Source organism: Pistacia vera, unplaced genomic scaffold, assembly GCF_008641045.1.
Source record: "Pistacia vera cultivar Batoury unplaced genomic scaffold, PisVer_v2 Contig526, whole genome shotgun sequence".
NCBI lineage: Eukaryota > Viridiplantae > Streptophyta > Magnoliopsida > Sapindales > Anacardiaceae > Pistacia > Pistacia vera.
The window spans coordinates 1234643-1252358 of record NW_022196364.1 but is presented as its reverse complement, the minus strand read 5'-3'; positions in this window follow the sequence as shown (position 1 = coordinate 1252358).

Sequence of the window (17716 nt, the reverse complement as noted above, 5' to 3'; positions counted from 1 at the left end):
CTGTCAAACCCGTCAAGGTCTATTCATCGCGCGCGTCTGAGCAAGCCTCAAAAACTGTCATACCTGGCGGACCACTCAACGCCCAGCATAGCCAATAAATCTGTCATAACTCATGCGCAGAGCCAAATCTGAAACTGTCATACCCAGCGGATCCTGCATCGCTCGGCAGAGCCAAAATCTGTATCTCTGGGGGATGGGTACTTCTTCAGGGTGGTTTTAGCACCACAACATACTCATACATATCTCAAGTAACATGGAATTCAAGAGTATATTACTATGTGCTTAAAACATAAACATTATCACTTTTAAAAGTCAAAACTCATAAACAACCATTAAATTACATTAAACCCAAGAGCAAAAATAATAATAACACATCACAACAACAACAATAATAAAATAATATAATATTTCATATAAGGAAAATCATTCCAACATATGAGATTTCATTGGAAACGGGGGTAAAATCAGGTTTTAAAGCATACTTTCAAAACTGACGAAAAGCACCCCATTTGCCCTTTTTACCGAGAAAATTTATTTACCAACACTCAAATCTCATTTTTCTTTACACATGCTGTCCGTCAAGTATGCAGTTTTACCCAGCAATAATTTCATCAAAAACCAGTCAACCATCATCCTAAATGTATCCCGCCGGTGCACGTGTTACAATTAACAAGCAACTTGCATCCCACTTAAAAAATCAATCAGTGCACTTCAAAATTCGTCCAAAACATGTAAAAGAAAACAATTTAAGCAGTCTTCCCCATTTAGCTCAACATCCTCAAAAACATTAATATGGAAAACCCAACTTACACATGCGACATGATTCAACGCATTTGGATGCAATGTATCTCCATGCATGTAAAATCTTCATATCTTAGAACAAAACTCAACAAATCACACATGCACCCTTGAAATATGGAGAAAAGGGTTTGATTTTTGCCACTCACTCTTCTTTCCTATAATGGCTGCTATTACAGTTCTTGGATTTCGATCTCCACCGTTCGAATTTAGAGCTGTGTTTCATGAACACCATAATCCAAAAATCAGAACCGATCGACGGCAATGATCTCCAGATCACGATTTGATGATGCACTGTTCACAAACTAAAAACTATATATATACTTTCCCTTTCCCTCTTTGTTCTTCTCTTCCTCTCTGCACTCTATCTCCTCGGCCAAACCCCTTCTTTCTTTCTCTTCTCTCCCTTTTTTTTTTTTTTTTTTTTTTCTTTTCTTTCTCCTTTCTCCTCCTCTCTTCTTTCTTTCTTCTCCTCTCGTTTTCCCTTCTTCTTTTCCTTTGGGCGAACTGCCCAGTTCCCTTCTCCTTTTAACAAAACACTTTTCTGAAATTTTTCTGCTTTCCTGCCCCCTCAATTTCTCTAAATTCAGTTTAAACCCCGCCAACATAATCTTTCCCTAGCAAAAATGTCCAATTTTTCCCTCTTGGTACATGCAAACCCATCAGATTTATTTCTTCGATTTCCACCCCTTAACGCAACTTTAAAACTGACAGAATACCCCTATCTTCCCACAATACCAAAAATCAAATTAAAAAAAAACAGAATTAATCTAACAAATACAATTCATGATCAACTAAAACGGAATGGGTTTTACAATTCCATGGAGACTTAATTAATTAACTCATCATTAATTTTTATGTATAGAAGCTATCAATCCTTGTGTTGTCTCCCTAAACATCCAATACATTTTTCATCTTCATTGTCTCTGATTGTTTTGCAACACATGCACTTATCTCTAAGTTTTACTTTATTTAATTTATTCTATTTAAATAGTTATTTTTGTCCTTAAGATACTTATAAAAGAGACCGGAAATAAGATTCAATAAAAAGAAGCATCATCCTCTATATTTTTCTAGATATAAACCCAAACAAATTGCTAAACAAAGGGATACTTTGAAGGGGCAATACTTTTTTATATCCAATGGCAGTTTAGAGTAAAATGAAATAAAAAATAAGTCTTTTCATGCGTTAAATAATCAAATTTACCTTCGTCTAGTTTATCATACCGCTTACAAAACACCATGAACATTTCCTATGATAAAACTAACTTAAAGATCATTTAATAGATTTCTTAGAATAAGTTTTGAATATGACAACGGTGTTTTTCTCAATCTTTGGGGTTTAAATCAAATATATTCCCCTGAGATTCAGAAAAACCAGAATTTCTCATACCGTTAGTAAACTGTAGAGTATTGTTAGAATTTTTAACATGATTTAAATTTTACAAATTACTTTTCTATTGTTATTTTTATACCATAACTTAAACGGCAATGATAGTTCTGGTATTATTATAACCACAGAAGAATGTTAGTTATTTTGATCATACCTAGGGGGATTTTTGTTATAAGCCTATAAACACATCACATTATTCAATAAAAAATAAAAAATAGTTAGTAGTAGATTTTTTTGTAGAACGCTTACTTTGTACCACTTTACCTCTTCTTGTAATGGTATGCAGGACCACGTGTCATCTGCATTATCATTGGTCTTGTCTCCGCAGTGTAAAATGGTACAGCCACATATGTCGATCCCTCGGACTCACTTTTTCATTGGTAATCTTCCTCTTCACAAGACGAAGATTTCCTTTTGACGTGCATGATAGCGATATGTAACATATTCCGCTCCTATCATCGTATACTCAGCCAACTGGGGCGTTTGTTTAGTACATTCTTGACAATCTCTATGTATTCCTCTTCAGTAGCCAGTTTTGAACTTCACTATTTCCTGGTGTTGGCCTAACAAACCAAAGAGTATTTTTGAGCATACTGCAGCCCACGAGTATCTTTTTTTTACAGTTCAGGGAGTTTTAAAAGCAAGATATGCTTTCTCTTATCTTTCAAGATTCTTCTCAGTATTGGCACCCTATTCTTCGTTTTGCATCAATCGAGGACCTGTGAATTTTAGAAAATACAGTATACACTCATTAGTCACGAGATACCCTAAGTTAGACTATTGCTCTATTAATCACTCTTATAAAGCTCTGGAGAAAGTTATCATTATTCGCATATTTCTTTTATTAACAAATTAAGATGAAAACTATAAAGGGATAATATTAAATGCAAACAGTTTATATATTTTAGTGTAGAAGTGGAAATCGTACGTCACGTACAAAGGTCCTTTTCCACATGCTCATCGGTAGCCACTTCTGAAAGCAGAGGGCATAGTAGCGAGCAGTTCAAGACTGGTTATGCCATCTCCGTCCTCCTAATGTTCCTAACGACATTATTCCATTCAGTAAATTAAGCCTTTCTTCTGCAGCGAAATTAGGATAGAAAATGCACATCAGACACCGTTGAATACTTCAATTTAAGCAAAATAAACTAGCTAGAAGGCATGGGGAGAGATCGACGAGAGACCAAAGTTCTCTCCTTGGATGGCGCATGCAGAATGAGGGTCTCGGCCTTTTTTTATTGCGGTGAACCTTTTCAGCTCTCCATTTGTACAACTTTTTGGAGCTAATGTCTACCACCTCTTCTTTCCATATGCATCAGCTTTGAACAGTGGGGTTCTCGCTTCACATTTGTAACCTCAAGGAGCGGGCTGGGTTTCGCCTTCGCTAATTTGTAACCTGAAAGATCTTCTCTATCGTGTCCCCCAGAAGATTTATCCGCCTCATGTTACCATCGGCGGCAGCCTCTCATGAAGAGCTGTGTTTCCGTGGATATTCTTGCCGTATGCAGACTTTTGATAGAATCCACTTCAGCAATTTTAAAAGGAGACTTTAAGCGGTTTTTTTTACTTTTGCTGAACGCTGCCAAGCGAAATAAAGTGTCCCCGTCGGGTTTTTGAGGAAAATAATCAAATCAAAACCCCATGTCGCTTGCAATATCTCCAGTTCATCTCCACTCTTGTCCAAGGCTAACTGATAAGCCGTCGCCATTTCTCCAATTCAATAATTTCCCTATGAGGCAAGAAAGAATTAATGGAAAGTCATCCACAAAAAATTTGCAAAATTTTTCTCTGTATTTTTACATAATCATTGTATCGATTGTATTGTTCTCGTAATTTTTTCATGTGGGATGACAGCTGGCTACACATATTAGGGTGCTATTATTTATTGGGTCCACCTACTGCATAAGATCAATATAACAAAAAAATAGTTTGATTATATAATATAAATAAAAAATTACATTAGAGATGTAAAAATAAGCCGCACCTACGCTGAGCTCAGCATATGTTCATCCCCGAAGGGCCAGAACCGGCCTACTTTGATAAGCCTGGCCTAGGCTCAGATCTATTATATAAGTTTTGAAATACTAGTTTTAAGCCGTTAACCCCCTAAAACTACATAAACAACTTTTTATAATTAAATTTCAAAAAACATTTTCAACATTTTTCTTTTTTAATTCGATTTTGACTTGATCTCTAGTTTCAAAAAAACCAAGCATGTCAAGATCCAACCATTGTAAACAAAATCTTGAAAAGTACCAATGGGAAACTCTTCTTAATTCAATTTATATAAACACAGAAAATTTACATATCATCAAGATTAGTATCTTTAACAATATTTTTAATACAATATACCTGAAGTGTGGAGAGTTTTCCGATCTCACTTGACCCAGCTGGCTAAGTTCTTCACACTTAAGAGTGAGGAGAGGAGTAGATAAGAGACATACCACAAATAGCTATAGCCTGTTGGGAATAATGTTTGAGAGAAAAACTTCAACCACCCAAGGGAATTATCTTAAGCATTATTTTGTGAGATATTTTGGCAGTTTGAAACTATTTATATCAACCCTTGGGGTGGGAAATTGCATTCACTCTACATTTTCTTTATCATGAATCAAGCAAGGAACATAAACCACTTTAACTTTATGTATTACCTTCTTATTTCTAATAAATTTTAGAGCACTCTACATAACCAGGCAGAAATAACTATATTACCCATGCATGAAACTTATAATCAAATAACCAATAATCCACCTCATTAAATCTCAATCCTTGAATAGTTATATTGTATAAATGTATTAATAATAAATATTCATTGAATTGAAATGATATGCAATTTTCATTAACTAGAAACCTTTTGTGATTCTAAAACATCTCAACGTACTATACTTGTCATAGTTAAGCAATGGCTATAGCCTATTGAAGATAGTTGTTTTGAGTAGAAAACCTCAACTACACAAAGGAAAATTATCTAATGATTTGATTTTGAGATATCTTTGCAGTTTGAAATATTTATAATCAACTTAGTTGGAATTGTCATCTCACTCTACTATTTCTTTATCATGAATCAGCAAAGAACATAAACCACTTTATGTTTAGCTTTTTTTATTTTCTATAATTTTAAGCACCTGCGTACTAGGCAGAATAATTTATATTACCCTGTATAAAATTTATAATCGTAACCAATAATCCACTCAATCTAAATCTCCAATCCTTGAATAGTTATTTGTATAGATTTGTATTGATAATAAATAATATAAATTCATGTGAATTGAAATGGTATGCAATTTTAACTTAACTAGAAAATTTTATTTGATTCTAAGTACTATATCACCGTGCTATATGTTAACTAATTAAGTAAGAACATTTATTATTTGGCCTTATATATAATTATATATAACTTAACTCTTTACGTAATTCCAAATACTATTTCAACTTATGAATTAATTAAGTCAAAAACATCTACTCTTTGGCTTTTTGGACCACCCACCCGCGAATTGGCCCCTTACTAGGTCAGGCCAGGTCGGATTTAAAACCATGGCTATGACCAATTCATTGTTTGTTTGTGTTTTCTTATTCATTTTTTTTCCTATGTTTTTTAAGATGATTCAAGAGCGAATTGGCTTGACATAGTAAATAAAAACATAAAGCTGCCTCTTTTATTCACCCTAGAAACCACGGGAAGGCCTGCAAAGAATATTAAGCAAGATATACACATTCTAGGTCTTCTAAATAGATCTTAAGAGTCCAAAGGAGCTTGGTCACAACCTTTGCTTTACTCATGTGTTTTGTGTTTCACTGTCCCACAGAGATGGAGAACAATTATAATGCCTTTCATTTTCCACATAAAATGTGACAGTTTAGCCTCATCTTTATATCTTTGTCAATGATAATTAATTACTAATGATCTTTATCTTTATATAACTTTTTATCATGTGAGCTTTATCTTTTATTATATTCTCAGTAGCAATGAGCTTTATCATTTATTCAAGTAAGTAGCGATACTTCTTCATTTACAAGATAAAACAGCCCTTCTAAAGCTTATGAATATCAGATAACACACAATGTTAGCGTCCTAAATCCGTGAATTTAACACAGCGCATAGAAGATATGGAAAATTTAGAGATCAAGGGCGATGAACTATTCCAGCTCGGAATCCTTGAGAATGAACCAGCCTCAAACGACCTCACTGAAGGACTGGGAAAGGCTTCAAGGAATCTACGAACCAATCCTGACAGCTTGTTCCACAATTATTTATATTTACTCACTCATGAAATTTATAATCAAATTAACCACAATCATCCACAATTTAAATCTGCCAATCCTTGTTAGTAGTTGTATTGTATAATTGTATTGATAATAATAAATACATCAGTGAATTATCATGATATGTATTTACACTTGACTAGAAACCTTTATGTGATTCCAAATATCTATTTAAACACCTACTATATTAACTAATTAAGTAACCAACATTTACTATTTGGCTTTTCTTTGAAATAGATTATATGCATTTCACTTATGAGTGAGAACTTTTATGTTATTCTAAATACTCCTCAACATACTATATGCTAACTAATTAAGCAAAGAACATTTATGACTATAAAAGGACATTTATGTACTAGTGGCTTTTCTTTTTTTCGCAATATATATATGCAAATATAAAGCTATTTGTAGAGACTCCCATACAAAGAAGTTTGTACAAACTTAGTGGGACTTACATAGTAGTTCACGTGACATTAAAACTGCATAATTTAATGTCACATCATATCATTTGACTCTCATTTCACGTGGCACTACATAATATGTTACGTCAATTTGTATAACTCTCTTTTAATGTAAGAGTTTTACCAATAACTTTTACCTATATGCAATTTTCACTTAAATGATGAACATTTATATGATTCCTAAATACTATCTCAAGTACTATATGTTAACTATTAAACAAGAACATTACTATTTGGCACGTACTATATGTTAACTAATTGAAGAATAATATTTACTATATTTTGGTTACAACAACTGATGTCAATCCTTTCTAATGACTATTGGTAATATTCGTAGCCATCTCTTCAAGTACTGTAGGCATCTAAAGACTTTTTCCCATTAAAGTCCCCTCCTTCCTGCAACGTCTATCATTGATCAATACGTTGGTACCAAACCGTTATGAAAAGTTTGCCCACAAGCCCCAGGGTAGCCCATGATGAGGACACTTTTCGAATAAATCCTTGTACCTCTCCCACAGCTTACATGACAATGTCATTCTAGCTCCATTTGAATAAAAGTGTTGCATGTCGCATCTTTTCATCTTCGTTCGTTGTTTTTGCCTAAGGATTACTTGGTCCAAAGAAATTTTGGGCGTAGATTCCCTGTTTTGATTGACCCTACTGCAAGCGATTCAACCACCCTTTTGCCTTGTCCCTTAATGAGAATGAACATTGTGTCTTATGGCATCAACTGACACTCTATTGTGCTTGAAGTATCACAAATCTTCAGAAAATTTGCTATTTGACTGTTTGAATCAGTCGTTGAGCATTCCAAACAACTACACCGATGTCTAAATCATTTGTTGATGACTGGTTTTATTTCAAAGGTGTTTGCTGAAATTTGGTCGCCTTACGCTTGGAGTTGTACGGTCACCAAAGCAAGCACAGTCTCTCAAAGCTCTTTGATCATTTGCCTTCTTACTTGATTGTCAATGGTTTGTTGTGTGCTTGTAGAGCCTCTTTTGCTTTTCTCGCTGCCGACAGTCTATCTATTCAATCTCTGGTCAAATGATAAAATTAAATCTGCTTTTTTCAATCTTTCGTCTCATAGACCAACCAAAGACTGTAACTCATGACAAATGCGGAAAATCTCAAGAAGAAATAAAACAAATTATTAACAAAATAAAATTGGACCTTTACTGAACAAACACAATATAAAATATTCAAAACAACGAATCTAAACGCAGTCAAACTTAAACATTAAACAGTTATTAATTAATAATAAAATTCTCTATTGATGTAGGTTAGTGTTTTTTTCACACTTCTTCGTTCTTGATTATCTGAATCTAATACAGTCCAGCTTCGCTCAGCTGATCCACTATATAGCTGTTTGCTCCTTTCAATCAATCTCAAAGCTGCTGGTCTGAATTTAAAATATTTTTTTGTTATTTTTAAATTAATTTTGAAGCCTTCAAGTATATACGCAAGTTTTCTCCTATTTTTGGCAAGGAACCCACTTAGCCAACACAGATTTTCACATCGGAGTCCCTCACGCGTATTTGATATATACCAATGGTTTAGCGAAATGTCAAGCTTTCCCTTGGTTTCATAATTCTATATTCTCTACACTAAGTACACTGTTAGTCCACAGGTGGATTCTGATACGACAAAGGGTGCTATTATCAACTGTCCTCTTATCTTCTTTCTTTCATCTCCCCTGTCTCTCTTCTTTACCGCTATATATACTCCATGGTTTGCGAAATGCAATTCCCCCCTGGTTCATAAACTCTATATCTCACACTTAAGTACATTGTTAGTGACTTGTTGGATTTTTGACATAAATGCAAAAGGTGTTATTTTCAAGTTGTCCTCTTATTTCTTCTTCTTCTTCTTCATCTCCCCCTTCTTCTCTCCGCTACTTCTCTCTCCCTCCCTCGCAACCATTCCTCCCATTTCTCTCTCTACGTCAGCAACACTCCTCTCTCTCTCCCTTGTACCCAATTGTGCACTAAAGTCATGTGAGAGAACTCTCTCAATCAGGTAGAACTCCCCCCCCCCCCCCCCCCCCCCCCAGCACACGATTCCAAGCATCAGATTGAGAGAACTCTTTAATCCATTTTCCTTTCTTTTCTTTGCATTGCCTGCTGCTCCATAGGGCTCGCCTGATTGGATCTCATTGAGACATTGATGCTTGATTTGAGTTTGTGCCTCTTGATTGAGACAATCGATTGCTTGATTTGAGGTTGTGTGTTGTTGGCATCTAGGCCGAAAGGTGGCAAATTATTTGTCATGGCGGCCTCAAATGAGCGAACGACGTTGCTGTTTTTGTTGTTGCCATGCCGTGAAGTTGAAGTGGAGTGGTTGAGCTTTGCTTTTTTAGGCGAGGCCTTTGAGAGTGGTTTGATTTTGAAGTTAAAAGTGAGGAGGAGATTATGAAAGAATCGGATGAGTTTGTGGTGGGTGGGGTGGCGGCGGTGTGCATGGCTTATGTGATGTTTTGGGTGGATTATCTCATTAAAAATATAGATCTAATCTATTACTAACAGTATTTTGAGTTTTATTAATTTGGATTGATTTGAGTTGTGGTGTTGTTTGATTCTCGAATTGTTTTAGATTTGGATCTAGGGTGTTTTGATTTTGGGGTATGAAATTTGGTAGGTGTCGGCAATGGCTAGGTGGTGGCTTTGCCGTTGGCTTGCCATGAACAAGAGGTGTGGTGACGTCGATTAGGTGGTGGGTGAAGAGAGATGTTTTTTTGCATAAATGATAGTATTAAAAATTAGTAAATGACTATTTTAGCCTTTAACTGTTAAAAGAAACGAAACGGTTTTGAATTTAAGGGTAGGAATCTAGAAATTTATGAAACCAAGGTGGAAACTTGCCATTTCGCTAAACCTTGGGTGGGAAAATGTCGTTTACTCTATATATATATTGGCTTTACTTCTATTTATTTTATCCTTATAATTATGGCGTGTTTGGTTAAAGGTCTAGGAAGATACTTCAGTAATCTATGTTTGATTCCAGACATCACTTTGTTTGGTTTGTCAAGTAACAAAAATTTCAGTGATCATCTAGTACCAATAGTGATTATTGTAGGTGATATAGAGGGTTTATGTGATTACTGACCCAAGAGAGTTATTAAAAGATTACCGAGATAATCTAATTTTCATACCAATTTTAACCTTAATTAAAAAACATTTGGACACAAATCTTTTCATATGTCTACCAATAACACATTTACACCTAATTGTGGCGAACTAAATTCTGTAACCTCAAATAATTTTTTTGGACAAAAAGGCCCCTCATTTTACATACAGTATCTCTTAATCTTATTACATTTTTACCCCTAGTATTATTTTTTGCATAGTGATGCCCTTATTCTGAAACTATTTACATAAATACCACCCAAAACACCCCAGCCACCCAAGATGATTGCTGGCCGTCGGCCACCACCGATAGTCCCACCAAAATGGCACACGACTGGTCGGATTTGGCCCACCATGCGCTCCTCTCAAGGACGATCATGCCCATAGCTGGCAATCATCTTGGGTGGGCTAGGGTTATTTTGTTAAATTTTTAACTTTTATTATGCTTTGATGTTTAGCTAAATTCTCAAATGTAGGCATTAAAAGTAATAATCTAACTAATAAATAGTATATATTATTATTATTAAGGGCAATATTAAAAAATAAGGCCAATTCAGTAAAAGGCTTCTCCCATAATTCTTTTATTCCCCAACCAAACATATTCATTATTTATACCCACTAATTTATTTCAATCTAACCAAACATATAAATTAACATTCCTAGTAATCTTCAAGGTAATCTTCTAGTAATCCTATATTTTCGTATAAAATATTCTCGAAACCAAACGCGAATCTAAAGGGTAGAAGTAATAAATTTTGGGTAGGATAAGAATTAATATACATTCCCAGTAATCTTCAGGTAATCTATTGGGTGTGTTTGTTTTATTATTTTGGATAAGATTTTGAAAAGTTGAGTTTGATGATTATTACAAGGTTAGATTTGAAAATTAAAAAATACCCCTTAAGTTTGTTAATTTAGCTAAACACCCTGACAATAAAACTTTAAAAATTAACAAAACACCTCCCACCCACCCAATAAATGTCGACAGCTGACCACCCCCGCCCGGTAGGGTGCCTAGAATCGCTATAATGGTGCACGATCCTGGATTTGGCCAATCGTGCATCAATATAGCCTCTTTTTCGTCGCCATATCCACCAGATCTAGCCTCAAAAATGCCAGATCTAACCACGTTTATAGTCATCACGATGGCCAAATCTTGGCCATCGTTGAGGATCAACTACAGCCAAAGATCTGGCGTTTGGCCGTGGATTGGTCGAAAATGGCTAGATCGACGCACTTCGGCCAAATCCTACCATAGTGCTCTATTACGCTGGATTTTGGCCACCTTCCGATGGTGATGGTTGGAATCTTGCAAATGTGGGTGGATGGGGTGTTTTTGTCAATTTCTAAACTTTTTTGGGGTGTTTTGTTAAATTAACAACCTAAGGGTGTTAAAAAAAATAGCTTAAAAATAAATTGATTTTTTTTTAGAATAGGTAAACAAATTGTATTTTGAAATCCTACCCAAAATAACAAACAAACATTAATTTCTCCCAAAAGGTGTTATTTGATTCTTGTGTTGAAAGAATTCTCCTCCTACTGCACTCTGTTAGAGATTAATAAAAGGAAAATTCAATATGCATATTTGCCTATAATCATTTCATTGGAGGCCAGAAGGTAAACCTTCTAACATCATTCAATTAATCTATTATATAACTATTAATTTCGAGTTCTGAAATTTTTCACTTTATTTTTTTTTCCTTTAAGTAAGAAACTATATTGAAAAGTGTGCAAGGCCAACATTACATTATCAATTCAAGAGTCCACATGAGTCAAAATTTAATCCCTAAACGATAGAGAGATACGAAACCAAAATAACTATAAACACACAAATCACAAACAGTAAAGAGAAAGAAGAAATACGTGTGATTTTATCCTGATCACCCAATAATAGGTTGGCATCCAACTGAGTCAATAATATTTTATACTGACTCATCTCTCTCGTTTACAATGATGTAACTGTCATATTGTTGTCATCACTCTTACAAAAGAAAGCATGTTTATATTAGTTTAAAAGACTAAAACCTAATATTACAAAATTCTTATTCCTTAAATCTAAATCTAATAATGAATTAATAACTTAAAGAAATCATTCAGCGACTCTTTCATGGAAAAGGCTTGCAACACTTCGCTCACTCACTATGGAGCGGGAGCCCCCATCCACTGACTGGGCAACGGGACCCCCAGCATCTTGTTGAAGTGATTGACAATTCCAACAATCCTAGGAAAAGTACACACAGATTAGAGGTTAATTATATTAATTACAGAAACTAATTTACGATGATTAACCTCACTCTTCCTCTGTAATTGTTTAATCTACATTCCTCTAATTTATGCTTGTGACTGAGAGAGTGTTTAAACTATTATTATTAATTACTGAAATGGATCAAGAAAACATAATTAATTGGAAATAGTTAATTACTATATTAATTGTTTCGAGTATTAAAAGTTATTAATTTACAATACTTTTAAATTCAAGAAACAATATATATTTCATTACATTATGATGTGTCATCTGTCACAATCATATAATTTTTAATTTTTTTATTTTTATATTATAATGAATTTGTGTGGCTGTAGCATATGCCACATCATGATGTTTACAAATGTGTGTAAAAAAATGGTATAAGTGTAAGCATTACTCTATATATATATATATAATATTTATATATATATATATATATATATATTATATATTATAATATATATATTTTTAATATTAATATATATAATATTGATCTATGATACTAATATATCAATAATTAGTAATGCATGATCATTTTAACCGTATATATCATTCTTGAGAAGCATGCTCATTGAATAACAATGTAAAACCCCTTCCATTTTAGTTAGATTATGAATTGTATTTAGTTATTAATTCTTTTTTTTTAATTTGATTTTTGGTATTGTAGTAGATAGGGGTATTTCTGTCAGTTTTAAAGCTGCGTTAAGGGTGAAATCGAAGAAATAAATCCTGATGGGTTTGCATGTATCAAGAGGGAAAATTTTGGACATTTTTGCTATGAACAGCTTATGTGGCGGGGTTAAAGAAATTTAGAGAAATTGGGGTGGCAGAAATAATTTCAGAAAACTGTTTTTGTTTAAAAGAAACTGGGCATTCGCCCAAAGGAAGAAGAAGAAAGAAGCAAAAAAGAAAGGAAAGGAGAAAGAGAGGAGAGAAGGGGAAAGAAAAAAAAGGGAGAAGAGAAGAAAGGTGGTTTTGCCGAGAGATAGAGTGAGAGAGGAAGAGAAGAAAAAAAAGAAGAACAAAGAGAAAGGGAGAGAATATATTATTTTTTAAGTCTGTGACAGTGCATCATCAATCGTGATCTGGAGCTCTTTGCTGTCCGATCATTTTGATTTTTGGATATTTGTTCATGAAACACAGGTCTACATTCTGATCGGTGGAGATCGAAATCCAAGCACTGTAATGGGCAGCCTTATAGGATTAGAAGAGTGAGGGTTTTAACGAAAACTTTCCTTAACAATTTCAATCTAGGCTTGCATGTTAATTTCTAGTGTGCCATTTTTGTATTTTGATGAGGTTTGAGCTAAAGTGAAGCTTGCTTGGTTTATTTTTCTTTGCATTTTTCGGACAGATTCCAGAGTGGTTGTTTTGAGTTTTTTTTTTAAATGAAATGAACTTGCTTGCTAATCGCACTTTGCATGCATTTGGTTGTTTCAATAAACTGTGATGGTGGCTGCATATTTGGTTGCATGCACTCGCTGGACTGCATTTTGAGAGTGCTTGAGTTATGTATTTGGACTAAAAGTTGGTTGTTAAATACACTTGCATGCTTCCAGTCGGACTGTCTTTGAGAAAATTAATTTCCATGGTGTTTTAAAATTGCTGGCAGTTAGGTATTTTGGCTGTTAAAATGTTAAGAAGGACTGAGATTTGTGAGGTTGGTAATAATTTTCTAGGTGAAGGGCAAATGGTGTGTTTTTTGTCAGTTTTGAAAGTATTTTAAAACATCTTACATTTTACCCCCTATTTTTTCCATAAATCTCATATGTTGGCATGTCTTATCCTTATAGGAAATATTCATATATTATTATTTATTAGTATTTTTCTCTTGGGTTTAATTATAATTATATGTGTTATATGAGTTTTGACTTTTAAAAGTGATATTTGTTTATGTTCATAAGCACATACTAATATACTCTGCTTACATGTTACTTGAGATTATGCATAGATTTGCTGTGGTGCTAAACCACCCTACGAATATCCATCCCCCAGAGATACAGATTTTTGGCTCTGCCCGACGGATGCAGATTCCCGTCGGGTATGACGTTTCTCAGATTTTGGCTCTGCCATGCATATGACAGATTTTTATTGGCTTTGCCTGGGCGTTGAGTGGTCCGCCAGGTATGATAGTTTTTTAGGCTCTGCCCGCGCGGCGATGATAGACCTTGCCGGGTATGACAGGTACGTCCCTCGCTCTGCCTGCGTGTGAGACGCCCACCAGGTATGACAATTTTTTCCCCAGGGTACTAGTTGTGGTGAGAGTTTTTAATAATAAATGTTGAGGTTTTATACAGAATCCGACCAGTTAAAGGAAGTAAGTCGAGTACAGTTTACTGAGTGCAGGATGATTGAAATAAATTATATAATATTGTATGCGAGAACGGGTGGTTGTTCTATTGCATATTCATAAAATTATATTGTTTGCCATGATTTGCTTGAAAATTGTTGTACGTTAGCATTATCTTTTTTTTAAAGAACTTTATAAACCTCCCCCTTTTCCCCACTCACTGAGTATTTCAGCTCACCCCTTTTTAAATGTCTCCCCCCCCCCCCCCCCCCCCCCCCACCAGACCTTCCGGAGATCGTGCCGAGCAGTGAGCCTCCCGCTCGGGTGTGCCACGCGTGACATCTTTATGTGGGTTTTATTTTATGTTGCATTGTAAAATTTGGGCTTTCGTTTCAAGAACTCATGTTTCCCTTCATGTATTTCCTTTTGTTTCATATTTGGAATGTGTAGTAATAGGAAAATCTGATACCAACAGTTTCCCTAACTCTTTTCTTTGTAAAACGAAAGATGATACATGTCTTTTTTTGATATATTGGAAATGGAATACTATGATGTTATCAGGAAAAGTATGTCTTAAACAGGCTTCGCAGTTTTTTTCTCTACTGGCACGTCTCGGTTATCCGAGTCTTGTGGGAGCGCCCGGATCCTACGGGATGAGGAAATTCGGGACAGGTTGTGTCAAATAAGGCTATAGTTTCTAAATTAATTTCAAAAAAATTCATATCATGGCATTTACAACATGAACAAACTAGACAAAACCTCGTAAAAGACCTCAAGTATGATCTCATGATACTCCTTGGAGTTCATAGACATATAGTTCAAAAGGCTTCGAAGATCTTTTGTTTCTTCTTCAATCCGGTTTGCCAAAATCATCTCAACCATGAAAGCTCTAAAGTCTTCTCTCGATCATAAGAATTTTTCCATGGCTACCATGACATTAAATTCAGTCCCTTCACTATCTCTTGCTTTCTCTTCTCTCTTTATGTCTTGCCTCTTGCCTTTCTCGATCTTTTGGTCGAGTCTCTCTTGAACATCGCGCGCGCGAGACTTGAAACCGACGGGAACTGATCGGAACTTGAGCTCTCGGTTTCCTCCGAGAGAAACACTAAGCCGCACTGCAACACAAGGCCTTGCATCCTCTCTGTTAACCTTCTGCTTCTTGTAATACTCTCTGGAGGGTTTCATTTCTCGGGCATGACTGAGCTTTGAAAGGATTTGTGGCAAAATATTCAGTTATGTAAACTGGCAAGTGGGTCAGTATAAACTGATTATGTCTTGAGTTTAAAAGAACAAGTACACATCTTTAAGAGATTAGGTAAGGTTGAGGATAAGAATGGAACTCAATTGGGGAACTCTGTATGTTAATGAGCTATATTTATCATGATTGTGAATTTAAAGACCTTTACCAATTAATTCCCTTTATAGGGTCGTTAGTGGCATTCATTTCAAAGAGTGGTTAATATGGAAAGTAAACATGGAGTCCATGAAGCCTTTTTAATTAAAATTCAAGACTAAGGAGTGACAAATTAGAAAATTTGTGGTTGGCTTCACATGCATGCCTTGTGGGGATACAGTTCTATTCTACTTGCTTCAGTTGAAGTAGTTGATGCTAAAGTAACTCACTTAACAGGAGAGCAAAATTATTCAAAATGTTGCCATTTTTTAAACCAGCAACCAGACTCCTTTAGCACTACTTGAAAATGTGTTTTTCTGATCATCTTTCTGTCGATGTTCAGCGCGTCAAAATAAACCACTTCTTCCGTTGCAATGCAACATGGGAATATTAACAATAAAGATAGACCGACAAACCATTTTCACTAACTTTCTCTCACAAACGTAAAGTGTCAACTCGCATTTGATCAAACGGCCCCATTATTGGACAGGCGATATTCATTGTGACTAACTAATTGTGAGCTAATATTGTAAGAGAAAGTTAATAAGAAATTTGGGTGGTTAGATAAAAACTAAGCTAGCGTTTCTCCCAGTTTTCTTGTATACTTAAGCGCAGAAAAATGTAACACATGATATAAGCTGCATATTTCTGCTAACTGATAATGCAAGTTATTATATGAAGGGGGTTATCCTCTATCTATAGAAGGAAGATCTGTCTGATATTTACAGGTGAAAACGGACTAGCATTTCTTCCCTTTCTAGTGCTTGATCACATCATCAATTGTTGTCAGAGGCATTCTGCCTATTCAGAAACCATTCTTCCTCATCATTCTTTGCTATTTAATTATATATATGACAACTTGCCTATGAGGAGGCAATTGATGAAGATGAAACAAGACAGTTAATGGAAACATTAATCACAATTAGCAGTGATCTCTAAATCTTATACTGCTTAAAGACCACGCATGTACTAAAATGAAACTGTATAATGATGATCCTTGTAGCAGAAAATTTAGACACTTCAGTAAAATTTAGACAAGTCCAAATATATAAATGAAAACTTCAGGTGTGCTTATATATATTGTCTGCTAGCAATAGTATTTATGAATTTACATTTAAATTTTTTATTTTGGGGAGTCATTGATATAATGTGGAAAGGAGTTACTTTTGGCTGTAGCTGTATCATTGTACTTCCATATATTTGCATTAATGTTATATGTTGTATCAGGGTTAAAAATCTGAAAACTCGGTGATTGGCTGCCCAAAACCATTGATGGTGACTTGAAATCCAAAGAGGTTCCCACAAGTTTTGGATTTGATACAGCAGCAGGTGAGTATAGCTGTGCATGCAGATTTTGCATTTAAACTTACATCGTTGATATTTCAACCTTTGAGGTATCATGTTACAAATTTACAATGATTGATTAATGTCCTTTTTTTTTCTCTTGACATGCTTTTGCCTAAATATGATCAATCTGTCGGAGCAGAAGGTTATGAGCTTATTAATTTGTTTGATAAAGCTAAAAGCTATTCTCTCCGCTATTACTACTGGAACTCTATCCTTCTTTTCATGTTTCTATGCTTTTCTAAAAATCTACAACTGATTATCTGGTATGAAAGTTGCTATCATGCATTCTTTTATGTTTGCTGTTCAAATAAGGCAACTGGATCGCAGTGAACATGGCAAACTTCTTTGTTTGGTGTGGAGATGACTGCAATTTAATCTCTTTTTTAGTGTATAAGTTGTCG